The sequence below is a fragment of the Apis dorsata genome, unplaced genomic scaffold (assembly GCF_000469605.1).
Source record: "Apis dorsata unplaced genomic scaffold, Apis dorsata 1.3 scaffold_1197, whole genome shotgun sequence".
NCBI classification, from domain to species: Eukaryota; Metazoa; Arthropoda; class Insecta; order Hymenoptera; family Apidae; genus Apis; species Apis dorsata.
The window spans coordinates 24,304-24,751 of NW_006264294.1; positions in this window are offsets into that span (position 1 = coordinate 24,304).

Here is a 448-nt window from a genome sequence, read left to right on the forward strand (position 1 = left end):
TCGTGTTACATCGTTCTCCTTCTATTTCTTCTTCTTCTTCTTCTTCTTCTTCTTCTTCTTCTTCTCCCTCTTCTCCTTCCTCTCCTTCCGCCGTTGCTTCCCTTCAGCTTCTTGTATTTTTTTCACGCCACGCTCTCGATTTTCCCCCCTCGCCTGTTCCTCGACTCGGTTATCGCGAAGGGTGGATGACGGCGTCGAGAAGAATCACGTGCTCCCGTCGAGCTGTCAAATCAAGCAAGTGCGCGAGATATTCGTTAAAATATACGATACATATACGTATACGTGTTGCGGATGGGTGTCGCGTTTGAGAGATACCGTGTTTTCGAGAGAAGGATTGGGAAGCAAAGCTGTAGGAGAGGATAAGAATCGAAAGAGAAGCGGAATATATCGGGAAGGTGAAAGACTGGAACAAGGCCGAGGAAAGAGAGAGAGAGAGAGAGAGAGAGAG